We start from the raw sequence: 13,668 nt of genomic DNA on the forward strand, positions 1-13,668 counted from the left end.
TTTTGATGATGAGGAAACTGAGGTCCAGGGAAGAATGGTGACTTGACCAAGGCCACACACAGAGAATTAGGAGCGGAGCTCAGGCTTGAACGGAGGTGTCCTGAACTGTGATCTTGTGCCCACTGTACTTCACCAAAGCTGCCTCTCCAATATACCACTTAGTCCAACAGAAGCAACATAAAGATGACAAAAAGGAATATAAAAGCAATGAATGAGCTATCATGAAAACTATGGTGTGGGTGTGAAGGCAGAATGTTCACAGAGGCTACGTAAGTAGTACTACCAAACCACAGGTTCAGCAATAGGGGTAGACAGATGAAAAGGGAGAGCTGTGTGTGTGTGTGTGTGTGTATACATATATACATATCCCTACATGCATATACACTCATATATACATGTATATGTATGTATGTATATATATATATACACATATATACAGGTAAATATGTATATGTGTGTGTATATACATATATACATACATAGCGAACATCAATAGTAACTGTTTCTCTTTTGGCCACCAACCCTGAGGGTCTTTCCCTCCCAGTTTGATTTTTTTTTAATTAAAGGGGCCATCCCTTGACTCACTTCTTAAAGAGACCTATCCACTGAATGGGCCTCACCGCACTCAAACAGGGAAAGGCCTTAGACTAATAGGACCAGGGTCTCCCATTGCATCCTGGGTCATCCCTAGTGGTCCTGGTGAATATCAGACCACTGGATCCAGATGGCTCTGGAGGAGAAAGTGAGGCTGACGACCTTGCACAGATCTCCCTTACTCCAATCAAAGTCAACTGCAAGTCATGTCATCATTTCTCTGATGTCATGGTCCTCTTCAAAAATGAAGGACAAACACAACATATATACGTATACATACATACACACACACACATATATATATATATATATACATGTATATATGTGTATGTATGTGTATATATATCCCCAAACAAAGGTGAATGTTAGAACAAGAAAAGACACTGAGTATTTTCACAGACTAAAATCTTTTCTTACTCCTCTTTTAAATAATCACCACTATAAGTTTAACTAAGACCTTGTGCCTTGATAAAAAGCGTCATCAAGCAAAAACATTAAGTGATCTTAGGTCTCTGTTGTGATTGTCAATGCGGCACATAGGAAAGAACACAGGATTTAGAAGGAGAGGTTCTGGGTTTGAATCCCAGCTTTGATACCATCGGTATGAGCTTGGCAAATCACTTCACTTATCTGAGACAGCAGAGTCAAGTGGGAACAGCACTGGCTCTGTAACTGAAAGACCTGGGTTCACATTCTGCCTCTGACACTTGCTGCATCAGAGTAATTGTGACTTTATAACTTTGGGCATCATTTAAGCTACCTGGGCCTCAATTTACTCATCGTTAAAAGGAAGGCCATGGACTAAATGGCCTCTGAGTTCCCATCTAGCTCAAAATCAATTATCCTGTGACCTTGGGCAAGTTATTTAACCTCCCTCGGTCTCAGCTACCTCACCTGTACAATGGGAGTATCAGATCACATACCTTCCTTCCAGACAGAGGATCCTAAGACTGATCCCTGTGCTCCCTAGCTTTTCTCTATATGAAGGAGAGGGTAGGACAAGAGGGTCTGGAAGATCTTTTTAGTTTTAAATCCTATGAAGTAACGATGTGTGAGATCCCTCACTAACAAGGAAGGAACTTCTTGAGTAAGGAAAGGGGGTGAGAAGAGAGCAGCCCTTATTCCTACCTCCCAAGTATGATCAAGGTCAGGAGGAGCAAACATTTGGAGAAGAAAACTCTATTTACTGCCTTCAACCATGCAGGGAAAAGTGGGAGGATGTGAAATGAAGTGAGAAGGAGACAGCCAACAGGGGGCCACTACTGCTCTTGGGCAGCCTTGGCTCCCGATGATAATTGTTCAGTGGGAATATGAATGAGTCTTATTAGAATTATGGACCATGAGAGTTGGAAGGGACCTTAAAGGCGCTTTTCCTTCATTGTACTGGTGGGACTGAGTCCCACCCCAGATACCATGGCATGGGGCAGCAATGGAAGAATTGGGAAGCAGGTCTCTCCTCAGACATTTTCCTTAGGTAGAAATACAAGTGACCTGGGATGGGGGGAGGGGTGTCAGGGAAACAGACGGGACAAAAGGGATAGACAGGAACAGGAAAGGCAGAGGCAGAGAAACAAGAGCCACACACATGTGCATGCACAGACCTGCTTGGGCACATACCCACACAATAAAATCTAGTGGGAGAAGATTGCAAAAATGAGAGAACAGTGAATAAGGAGATAAAAGAGAGATCAGGGGAGAAAAGTTAAATAATGAAAAAGGAGTTGGAGAAAAACATACAAAAATAAGGGGGAATTTGAGGCCATGGATCTATAGTTTGCATGAATAAACTTAACATCTGTTACTAAAATCTACACAGTTAACCTAGAGGGTAAAGTGACATTTAGGCTGACTCTCTTTTGACAAATTCTTGATCCCAAAAGGGATAAAAGAGGAGGAAAGGGAAACTATAGCTGTTTCTGTCACGCATTAAAATTTGGTGAGCTTCTTTGTTGCAAGGTTTCCAGGTTTTACCTTCCTGCCCTATTGTGAGCAAGAAAAAGTGGAAATTAATTTCAGCATTAGCCAGAAAACATGGATAAAGGTGAGCCACGAGGTTGTGGTTCCGATTTCATTACCAAGAGCCAAAAACTCTCTACATTTCATTTTGACTAAAATTGAAGGCTTTTATTAGGTAGGTGTTTGTAAAGAAAAATTCCAATGTGCATTAGGGGATTTAAAAATCCTGATGAGGTAGCTATCTGCTACATTATTTAGAACACTTGGGACCCAATCTGCTGCCCTTTTGCGTGTTAAACTTCCACTGACTGATGGAAGGGCTCTTGAATTGCCCCCTCAGGAAGTATAATCAATGAAAATCCTTAACAGAGCCCATTCCCTGAGGTGTGGCCTCCCCCTGCAAAGTATCTGAGGAATAATGTTTCACGAATCACATTAACTCCCTTCCGCAGAAGCCTATATGTACTGTTGAACCGAATAACGAGCAGACTCATTACAGGTTACCCAATTTTCTAAAGTAGTGACTGACAAGAGGATCACCCAGATCAGAGGCAGGTATTTTGACTAAGTCTGAAACACAATTGATACCTCAGACTTGGGCTAGAGAAAAAAAAAGTGACAGGAGGGTTACCAAAAACCTACTGCTCTCTATTGCTATATCATATTTTTGCATAAAAATGGAATGAGCTGTTCAAAAAATGTATCATTATTTTGTGGTATTCGCAAGATCTTGTTGTGTGTTTACAATATTAGCTGCAATAAATATAAATATATTCATGCTTTCCTAGACAGAACATGCAAATGCTGGGCAACTGTGCATAAGTAGCTTACTTTTAAGGGAAATCATTCCTAGAGAAATGTAATTAATACGCAGTGACAGTATTTCAAACTTTCTACAAGTCAACCAACCTATGCCCCACCCCTGATCCCCCCCTTTTTTTTACAGATAAGAGCCTGAGGCTCACAAAGGTTTGAATCGTCTAAAGTAATAACTAGAAAGATATTTCCTACTCCCAAATACAAGGCTCTCTCTCTCTCTCTCTCTCTCTCTCTCTCTCTCTCTCTCTCTCTCTCTCTCTCATTCTTTCTCTCTGTGTCTCTGTGTGTGTGTCTCTTTCTCTCTCTCTCTGTCTCTCTCTCTCTGTCTCTCTCTCTCTCTGTCTCTCTCTCCCCCTCTCCCTCTCCTTCTTCCCTTTTCCTCTTTTCTCCCTCTTTCTTTTTCTCTATCCCTCTCTCTTTTTCTCTCTGTCTCTTTCTGTCTTTTTCTATCTGTATCTCTCATTTCTCTGTCTTTTATCTCTCTGAGAGTGAGACAGAGAGAGGGAGAGAGAGAGAGAGAGAGAGAGAGAGAGAGAGAGAGAGAGAGAGAGAGAGAGAAAGAGAGAAAATGAGAGAAAGAGAGAGAAAAGAGCAAATAGCAAGGTATTAAATAGTGGGATGTTTCCTACCTCCAAATACAGTCTTTTCTTCCACCTTTGGTCCAGACCTGAGATTTCACTGGAGTAGAGAATTCTTAATAAGGAAACTCCCTCTACCAATGAAGATCAACAACTACAGAACAGTCTTTCCAGAATTGCTTCCAGGTCCCCTAGAGAGTCACACAATGAGCATGTGTCAGTTAGGACTTGAACCTGGGTCTTCCTGACTCTAAAGCCACCTCTCAAGCTTCTACATCACACTGTCTCTCTCCCACTTTCTAAATGATAACAAACCACTGGATGGGTGACTCAGCTTGCCACTTACCCTGGGGAAATGGATTAATTGATGGAAACTCCACTGGGTGGGAGTGTGGTTCTTGCACTAAGAATTGGCCCTAAAGAACATAACTCCGGACACAGCTCCTTGGGACAATATCACTGTTGCCTCTATGCCCCCATTGTCTAGCTCCATGCCTTACACAGTGTATTACTTAACAAATATTTGTGGAATTTAATTGAATTGACATATAGACCTCACTCACCACAGGGATGCAGCTCACAGACTAATTTTCACTGGTACTGATCCCTTTGTGTGCTGATTCCTTCCTTGGCTCTGGTTCTTTTTCTCCTTCCCTGGGGCTCCCCTATCAGACACTGTCACTCAGATCTCCCTGAAGCTCCCTTTGGCTTGCTGGGTATGTCAGTACATTTAGAGCACCGGGTCTCTCCCTAGAGCTGCCTGCACCCTCAAAGCCACGTTGCTATCAGCTCAGCTGCAGCTCCAATCCAACAGATCCACAGCAATAGAGATATTATTTTAAAAAGCAGTCACAACACAGGGACAAAATACGTAAGAATCTCCTCTGGAAAAACAAAAACTAAGAGCCTGACTTGTTGAAATAGTGAGTCATGTCTGTGTTGAATAATAATTCCCATTGCATAGCCTTCAAATCACTTTCCTTACCAGAGGTGAGTAGTGCAATTATGAGATTATAATTCTCATTTTAGAGATGAGAAAACTGAAGTTCAGAGAGTTAAGTGACTATCCTAAGGTCACACGGCAAATCAGTTACAGAATTAGAACTCAAAACCCACTTCTTCTGACTCCAAGCCTAGAGTTCTTTCCATTAAACTCTATTGCTTTTGCACAATCAACATGTCTGGTTACAGCTCCAGTTAGAATTAATTGAATGTGATAGTAACAACAAAATAAAAAAAATCAAAAGTACCCTTTATTATTTTAGATCTGTGCTGTTGTGAGGGAGGGAGAAAGAGAGAGAGAGAGACAGAGACAGAGACAGAGAGACACAGAGAGAGAGAGACAGAGAGACAGAGAAAGAGACAGAAAAACAGAGAGAGGGAGTAGAAGAATAAGAAGAGCAGGAGGAGGAGGATGACAAGGATTAGGAGGACAAAGAAGAGGAGAGAGGAGGGCAGAGGAGGAAGAGAGCCATGGGTTCCACCAAGCATTTCCTGAACACTTTTCAGAAAATCATTCCTCTGGCCAGACTCTCACTTAGGCAATTGCATCCTGCTCTTATAAACTGTCTCTATATCTCAAATGGACAGAGTATACTTCCATCTAATTTGTCTTGTTGCCCTAATTGGCTTTGCCATGTTGCTCTGTGCATTCAAAATTGCTGAATTTCATCTCTGCACTCCAGGGTGTCCCAAGGGTGTCATTCAATAAATTGTATTTTTTCCCCTTCCATTGCACTGAACAGTACCTTAGCACCCTGAAAGAGTTAATTTGCCTCCAGAAGGTAAGTAGTTACTCACCCAAGAATCAGCCTGGCTACAGAATCATAGGGGAGTCGAACAGTCTGGGCATAAGGCCAATTAGCCATATGCTGTTTTAGCTGCAGGTCATCTGAATGCCTGTTAGCCATAGTGCACGCCCCAAGTGGGCTTCAGCTGTGAGTAACACCCAACCTGCTCAACTGAGCTCCAAGACTGTCAAAGAATGTATGCTAGAAATTGTGACACACAAAGAGGATATATTTATATTCACACCTGATTTTGAAGGATCTGTCATCACTCAGAACTGGGATCTGAGAACCCCTAAATATATGGATTGGTTCTGGGACCTTCCTCTCCCAACTGGAGTATAACCTAGAGGCACTCAGGAGTTTCTGCATGAACCAAATACCCCATCCCCTAGATCCTCCTGCATTCTTGGGAAACCCTGGTCCATCTCCTCTTAAAAAGTAAACTTTAATTGCTATATTTTGTTTTTGTATCACCTAAATTTCCCCCTTTATCCCTCCTCCTCTTCCTTACCAGAAAGCAAGCATATAGCAAAGATTTTTTAAGAGAAAAAGAGAGAAGAGAAAAATGATCAAAATTTGAAAATACATGTGAAATTACTCAACCATGGACCTTCCACTTCTGAAAAGTAGTGGGAGGAGGTATCTTCCTATATGATTTCTTTGAGGTCATGTATCTTTTCATGTCCCTTCTTTGGGACTATGGCTGTTCTTTGTCATTACATAGGTAGAGAAATCATTGGACTTAGAGGCAGAAAGACCTGGGTTCACATCTTTCCTCAGACACTTACTAATTGTGTGACCATGGGCAAGTCACTTAAACCTCTGTTTGCTTCAGTTTCCCATTCTGTGAAAAAAAAGGGGGGCGGAGATAATAGCAGCACTTTTCTCCCAAGGTTGTTGTGAGGATTGCATGAGATAATATTTGTAAAGTGATTTACAAACATGAAAATGACATATAAATTTTAGTTGTTATTACTGATGTTAGTCTTCCATTTACATTGTTGTAGGCATTGTATTTAGTTTTCTTGTCCCTGCTTACTTCATTTTGCATTAGTTGACATACGTCTTCTCATGTTTCTCTGCATTCCTCATGTCCACTGTTTCTTACAGCACGGTAATACTCCATCATATTCATATTACACAATTTAGCCATTCCTCAATTGATGAGTATCATTTTGTTTCTAGTTCTTTGCTACCACAAAAAAAATCTGCTACAAAATATTTTGTTGTATATGATTTTTTGTGGTATATTCATATAGCCCAATCTCTGGAAAATCTCTGGGTCATTTCTTTGGGGTCTCTTTGGACAGAAGTCAGCCTGGCTTCAGAGAAGATATCTTCCATCCATGACTTTGTTACTACTTCTACCTATGAGTTAACAGGATGTCCAATGAACTTTGTCAAGTTCAGAATTTTAAACAAGAAATTGTCAGCAGATTTATGCTCAGCTCAAGATTCTGGATTAGAGTTTTTGCAAATATTTTTGTTTGGTCATCCTTCATATTGTTCATTCAGAGGTAGCTAGGGGATAGACCACTAGACCTGGAGTCAGAAAGACTTAAGTGCAAATAGAGCCTCAGACACTTGCTAGCTGTGTGATCCTAAGTAAGCCCCTTTATTTCTGTCTGCCTCAGTTTCTTCAACTGTAAAAAGAGGAAAATAATACCTACTTCTCAGGGTTGTTGTGAGATATTTGTAAAGCACTTAGCCGAATGCCTAAAATATAGTAGATGTTTAAAAAATGTTTTTCCCTACCTTTCCCAAAACTACAATGTATGTGGAAGACACAACATGGAAGTTATTAAAAGAGAAAATTTGAACCATTGTGGCAGGGGTGGGAGGTGGGGAACTTCTTCCTTTCATGGAGGGAAGAACCCCCTGAGTGATAGAAAAAGTACTGGCTTTGGAGTCAAATGGCCTGTGCCTCAATCTGAGCTTTACCACTGATTATCTACTTGACCTTCAGGAAGTCACTTAACTTTTCTGGGTCTTAGTTTCATTATCCCATTATCCATATTAACCTCCTTAAGTGGGCGATACTGCCCCCTGCAGGGCACTGGAACGATAGGAGTGGCAAGTGGTAGTAGCCTCAGGTGTAACTGGAGGTGCTAATCAAAATAAGGGGGCAGTGGAAGCTTAAGGAAAGAAGAGAAGAAAATTTGGAAAAACCATTCACACATGTTTCATATTTTGAGTGCAGAGTTAAAGCCACAGTGATTACATTATTTTCCAAATAAACACAAAAAATGCAAGTTATAACCAATCAGTGATCAAATCCACTGATAAGTCTTAAAAAGCAAGTGGTGGCAGGTGAACATGTCATCCATTGTTGGAAAGTCCAGTGTGCATTGGCAGGAATACGTGCCTGTAATGACTTGTTTACAATTTGATACTATATGGTTACGTGATGAAATATTGTGTCATCAAAATTTCAATGCAAGAAAAAAAAACACAAATTTATAATAAATTATTAAATGCAAGATGTGTCATTTTTTTAAAAATGTATTTTTTGAAGTGATGCAAATTTCAAAAAAAACATTAAAGAAAGTAGATTTCTGGGGGTGTTGAGTAATTTTTTAAGGGGGCAGTAGTCCAAATAAGTTTGGGAACCTGTGATCTAGACCAATGGTTCTTTTTTGAATCATGGATCTGTGGCAGTGTGGTAAAGCCTATGGGCCCTGTATCAAAACAGTATTTTTAAATGAATAATTAAAATATTTAGGATTATAAAGACAACTAATGATATTGAAATAGTTTTTTTTAAGAAAAGTTTACAAGCCCTAAGAATCCCTGGACTAGATCATTTCTCTCTCCCCATCCCACCCCCCCCCCCCCGCTCCCTCTCTCTCTCTGTCTCTCTCATTTATTCACAGAATCCCCAGAGCTCAGTTTTAAGGGATCTTGGAGGCATCTACTTTGACATGTAACTTAATGAGAGTTCCCTTTACAACATAACTAACAAGTAACCATCCAGTCTTTAAAGAATAAAATCCCAGTAAGGTTTCACATTTCAGGCATCCTATGGTCATTTTTGATGAAGATCTTAAGAGCAATGGCCCTTATCAAATGTCAGATGTTGCATTTTCATTAATACATAGGCTGAGTTGAAAGGAATCATAGAAGATATCTAATCCAATCTCCTACCCAATAAAGAGAGATAATAAATTCAATTTTGAACATGTTGACTTTAAGGTGTCCATAAGATACCCAATGCTAGAAATCCAAAAAGCAATTGTGTGTGTGAGTTTGGAGATTAAGGAAGACGTTAGGGCTAGATATGTAAATCTAAGAATCACTAGTGTGAAAAAAAAATCATTTAATCCATGGTATGAGACTGATGATATGATCAGATTCCCAAGTTAAATAGTACAGAGAAGAGGACCCAGATCAGAGTCTTAGGGGACACCCACAATTAGTAGGTGTAACTTGGACAAAGATCCAGAAACGGAAATTCAGAAGGAGCAGTCAGACAGGTAGAAAGTGTCTCAAGTTAGAGTAGTGTCATGAAAACCTAGAGATAATAAAATATTAAACAGAGGAAGGGGATCAGCAGTGTCAGAGGCTTCAAAAAGGTCAGCAAAGATGAAGATAGACAAAAGGTCATTAGATTTAGTCGTTAAGAGATCACTGGTAACTGGAGAAAGTTGATGAGCTCTGAAGCCAGACTGTAGGGAGTTAGGAACAAGTGGTCAAGCAGCCTCTGATTTACCCCTTTTGGTGACTAGAAATTCCCTGTTTCAAAAGGCAGTCCATTCTACCACATTTTAACGACTAATTCTTAGAATGGTTTTCTTTATATTAAGCTGAAATCTGCCTCCCCACAATTTCCACCCATAGACCTTCTCCTCTGGTAATTTTCCTCTCCTCCCTTTTCCGTTTCTTTTTTGTGCTCTGGACCTAAACAGAGTAAGCTTAATCTCTTTTCCATATGGCAGCCTCTCAAGTATTTAAAGACAGTTATCATGTACCCTCTGAAGTCTTCTCTTCTTCAGGCTAAACATTCCCCAAGCCCTTCTAGAGTTACTCATATGACAGAGTTTCCACACATCTTGCCATTCTGGTCACCCTCCACACACTTCAGTTTGTTAATGTCAATCTTAAAATATGTCATCTAGTCCTGAACTCAAAACTCCAAATGTTGTCCAGCCAACATAGAGAACATCAGGACTATTATAATGCCTATTCTAGAAACTATATTAATGCAACCTCTTTCGGTCTGGACCTGTTGATTTCATTGAACTAGAAATGCCTAGAGAGGAAATTCCCTTTACCAATTCAGATCAGCACACCCTCTGTTATCTCAGTCTCAGAGAGCTGCCTCCAGCACTGAGAAGTCAAGTGTACAAATGCAACTAGTATCTGTCAGACATGGGACTTGAACCTTAGTCTTCCTGCATTTAAGATCAACTATCTGTCCACTATTCCATTAATGGTTCTCTTGGTTGCCTCTCATTAATGTAGCTTAAGATAAAAAAAAACATTTCAATACTTCAATGAATACATGATAATTAGGATCCAATTAGATTTTTGACAACTATGTCACACTGGTAAAAAAAAATAATATTTCTTTCATTCTGTGATTATCTTAATTTATCACATGCATGTATATGTATATCTTGTTTTTCCATAGTTGTTTACGTGTCTCCCTCATTAGACTCTGAGTTCCTTAAGAGAAAGGGCTGTCTTTTGCCCTTTTTTTAATCTCCAACACTATTCACAGTACCTAGCACATAGTAGGCGCTTAATAAATGCTTGTTGACATTTTGAGTTTCCTTTATATTCAAACCCCTGTGTTTTACTTGAACTACTGTTGACAGAGGTTCCCCTTATGCCATCACTGTGCATTTTTTTAAAGTGGCTTTATCACATTTTATTGACACTGACAATAGCATGTAAAGAGTTCACTCCTGGAAAGGCCTTACCTGGAGGCCTCCAAGGAGCCTCAGCCTCAGGCTCCGGCTCACTTCTTTACCTAGAGAAGAGAAGCTGGGATGACAGCATCCCTACCCAGCAGGGAAGACAAAATTACTACTGGTTTCACAAGGAATGAGCAGCTTCTGGTACTCCAAGGGCAGGTATCCCTCCACAAGCACATATAGGGAAACTTCATCAGTCACTAGGCCCTGCTGCCTCATCAACAGCTCCAAGTCAACCAACAGCACAGTTTTTTGGCCTGCACGGTAAGCAAAGGTCTCTAAGTCATCACAAAGTGTCCTGAAATACTGGTCCAGGCACTTCACCTGGGTCTCAGAGGCTGACTTCTCCATAGGAGTTTTGGCATCGAAGCTGAAAACTTTGCAAAAATGGTTCAAGCTGGCTTCGTCTGGATCACAAGGTTGCCTAGGGCCTGGACATGACACTTGGGAGTACATTTGGCCTGGATAAGCTTGGAGGGCGACAGGGTAGTGTTAGTATTAGGAGATACTAGTGAGGTAGGCTGTGAAAGGGAACGATATAGCTTGGCCCAGAGAAATTCTGGTGTCTTCAGGCTAAGTTCTGAGACCACAATCTTTTGAGAGATTTCTGCGTCTTCTTCAGACTCTTTTGTCTCATCATCCATTGATCTCTCCTCTTCTTCCTCTTCTACTTGATGAGCCACACCTGACTTTGCTCTGGCCTCCCTAGAGAGGCTGCTACTAGCAGGTAAAGAGTGAGCAGAGAAGGAGCTGTTTTGATTTGGTGTTCCTGTCCAAGGTCTGGTTCGTGTTCCAGTAGACATGGAGCTGGCAGAGAGGGGAGTATTTTGACCTGGACTTTTTGTACCAAACTTGGTTGTTTCCCAGGACCCTTCAGTCCTTGTTCAAATGCTTCCACACCAATTGTCTTACAGGTTGAAGGCCTTCAGGCCAAGCCAGGCCTCTTTATAGACTCAGGGCATAACTGTGGCCAAGTTCAGGTTAAAGGACCTGGTCACAGAGGACTTGTTGGCTGAAGCTGGCTGCTCTCCAGTGAGATCTGAAGCAACAGCAAGTCCTTGGCCTACTTCCTGTTCAAACTCAGACACGCTAAGGCAGCACTTCTTCCTGCTATGGACCAGTAGCCCTGGAAGTATAGTCACAGAGTACTCCAGCTCAGGAAGCTGCAACTCCATGCTATACCGTTTGCTTTCCTCCTGTAACTCAACAGGTTCTGGCTCCTATGAATTCACCAGCACTGGTACCAGGACAGAGGCTTCTGAAGCAGTCTGCAGGATTTTCTTCAGAAGAATCCTGGGTGTGCCTTCTTCCATAAAGTCATAGTGCTCAACAAAGAACTGACCATTAGCTCCAAAGGCCTTTGGCTGAGCAGGTGCAGTCTTTGTTTCCTTACTTAGAAGTGTTTGGGGTAGAGTGTCATATAGGTTGTGGCATGAATGGTTCATAGATGTGGAAAGACTTCTCCTGCTTGGCCTGGTATTAGATGAGACTAGAGAGCTTAAAGGCTGTGTCTCTAGCACATGATGAAGCAAAATTCTAGTGTTCCCTTTATTCTCAGAGAGAAAAGCCATGTTGTTCACCTGGATGGGATCACCAAGAAGGCCAGACAGAAGTCCTGAATGGCTGGGAGCCCAGGCCACCCTCTCTCTGAGCCCTGCTGCTCATAATTGTTCATTTTTAAAAATATAAATGTAAGGTTTTACATGCACCTTTTATTGAAGCTTATCATCTAAGCTTTAGCATGACTCTGCAGACAGCTTATAGCTTTTTGAAATTTGAGTCTGTTATGTAACATTTTATTTGTCATTCCTCCCAACTTTGTGTTATTCACAAATACAACTCTAACCTTATCATATTGTTATCCAAGTCACTGATCAAAATACTGAATAGAACAGAGCCCTGTGATATGCCCCTAGATAATCCCCCTCTAGGTTGAAATATTTCTATTAATCAGCACTCTTTGGCTATGGTTGTTCAGCCACTATGATTTCATCTGGTACACGGTTTATAGATTGTTTAAAAACTGAAAGATTTTTAGTATCTTTTGCCCCTTTTCAACTACTTTGCCATAATTACTGCAGAATTAGGACAGGGCATGTACACCAGCAGGCTTGTATCATTGTTGTTGTTATGACCTAAGGATTCCTTACCAAGTGTCTAGCTTATTAGCGATTAACTTCTATGTATTTAGACTAATCCTCAAAAAAGAGACATAGTCTGTTGCCAGGGCTATATCCAAAATCTTTCTAATACAGGAAGACTGCCAGAGATTGAACTGAATTAGAATAGCCTTCAAGAACTTAAGAGTCTCCTGAACACCATGACGAGACATCAGAGTAGTACTTTAGGGAGGTTACTACCCTGCTAAATCCATTATATGGATAACTACTCCAAACTTCAACCTGAACAGAGGTTTAGTCTCCCGCAAATCATCTGGGAACATCATCCCATCAGATCCTATCTTTTACAAAATCTGAAATTCTTCCAGTTGCACCAACATTGTTCAAGTTCACTTACCAATAGCTCAATATATATTGAAAGTTAGGGTGAGCAGTGTCCACACCGTTAACATCTTACCTTTCCTTATATACCTTGAGAATATATCCTTTAAAATCCTTGCAAAATCTTGGACTTTGTACTTATCTAAAAAAATGCAACCAAGAGATCATCAGTAGCTTCCCATTTCTATTTAAACAATCGTGCAAGAACAATCTACATCTGCATCATGTGAGCATAATCTCCACAAGGACATTCTTGAAATGGATACTAAACGAGAACAAACAGGACAGGACATTAGGACAGGACAATGGAGGGGAAGAAGAGGGGTTCTATGCTGCACTCCAGAGCATATTTCCTAGCCAGGGCTAGTTCTTACCATAGAAAAGTCACATGGTGTAGAGATCTAGGCTGGTGTGCCATGAATTGTCCAGCTTGGAAGGAGTCTAAGACACTTTGAGATTCATCCCTCTGGCAAACTATCAAACAAAAAATGAATAAGGGAAAATCAGGGGGAAA

General features: G+C 40.8%; 1 pseudogene; it reads right to left on the reverse strand.

Moving 5' to 3' along the window:
- Positions 1 to 10,740: 10,740 nt before the first annotated feature.
- On the reverse strand, positions 10,741 to 12,224 carry LOC118836116 (annotated as a pseudogene).
- Positions 12,225 to 13,668: the final 1,444 nt, after the last annotated feature.

Source organism: Trichosurus vulpecula, chromosome 2 (assembly GCF_011100635.1).
Source record: "Trichosurus vulpecula isolate mTriVul1 chromosome 2, mTriVul1.pri, whole genome shotgun sequence".
Lineage (NCBI taxonomy): Eukaryota > Metazoa > Chordata > Mammalia > Diprotodontia > Phalangeridae > Trichosurus > Trichosurus vulpecula.